At 42.0% G+C, this 1,065-nt stretch overlaps 1 long non-coding RNA gene across 1 annotated transcript in view; it reads right to left on the bottom strand.

The window, feature by feature from the left end:
• The window catches only part of LOC115066805, a 6,285-nt gene continuing 5,220 nt past the window's right edge, over positions 1–1,065 (bottom strand). The window contains exons 2-3 of the long non-coding RNA XR_003846248.1: positions 509–624; positions 1–48 (exon numbers count right to left, since the gene is read on the bottom strand). This is a non-coding gene — a long non-coding RNA (uncharacterized LOC115066805). The remainder of the gene's footprint in view (positions 49–508; positions 625–1,065) is intronic.

Genomic DNA, 1,065 nt, shown 5'->3' with positions numbered 1-1,065 from the left:
CTCGTCCTGGGAGAAGTCTATGGACACATCCTTGAATGTCAATGGATCCTAAAATGAAAAAAGACAACTTGACCATGTACCCGTCAGCAGGGTACTGAACCGGTGAAAGAAAAGAGATAATTAGTACATTAGCACATAAAATATCCTAACAGAATCTTTTTACATTAGTTTCTCTTTTTATCTTCATTTACTTACTCTGTGAGAGCCAGGGAAGCCTGGTCTATGTAACAAGTCTAAAACAGCAAATATACATACTACATATACATACATATATCTACATATATAGTTATGTATGTATATGTAGTACGTATATATTTGTCTTTTTGAGAGTAGGTCTCCCTGTAGGCCCAGTTGGCCTGACACCTGCTATGTAGACCAGGTTGGCCTCAAACTCATGAAGATCCCCACCCCCACCCCACTGCCTCCCAACTGCTGGGATTAAAGGCATGGCAAAGGGATTGCCTTACGTAAGAAAGTGTATGGGTTCCAGGCCCTTGGATGTGTTTACCTGAAAAGAAGCCATCGCTCTACTCCTTTGTGAGTTTCCTTTCCAGGAAATCTTACATAAACTGTCTGCCTGTCTTTTGAAAACTTTCCTTTCAGGTCACAGAAAATCCACTTCACCTGCCAACATAACAAGAGAAAGAAGCGCCTCAGAAAACAAAACAGGCTATTCTCACTGTCTCCCATCACAGTAGATGCACAAGAAAGAACTCAACATGGAGACCCCGATAGAAGTTTCTGCTTTCCTGCCTTCCAGTGGCTGTCCTGCCAACAAGGTCAAGAATTCCTACTACATCATGGGAAGGTAGCTGCCTTATCTCATGGTTTTCATCCTGGAAAGAGGCCAAACTAAGCTTTCCTTCAGAAGCGCTGGCAGCTGACCCCCAGCTCACCCTCCTGCCTACAGCTGTTCATTGAATAGCACTGATGCTTCTACTTAGCTTCATAGACACAAACTGTGGAGGAGGCACAAGCGAGAGTTTTCCTTTTTAAAGGCTGAAGTTTAGGCACACTTCATTATGAGGCTTTTTTTCTTTTTAATATGTTTTTATTAATTATTTT

Source organism: Nannospalax galili, unplaced genomic scaffold (genome assembly GCF_000622305.1).
Source record: "Nannospalax galili isolate Female #2095 unplaced genomic scaffold, S.galili_v1.0 scaffold3204, whole genome shotgun sequence".
Taxonomy (NCBI): Eukaryota; Metazoa; Chordata; class Mammalia; order Rodentia; family Spalacidae; genus Nannospalax; species Nannospalax galili.
The sequence above is the reverse complement of the archived record's forward strand: the minus strand, read 5'-3'. Positions and strand labels throughout refer to the sequence as shown.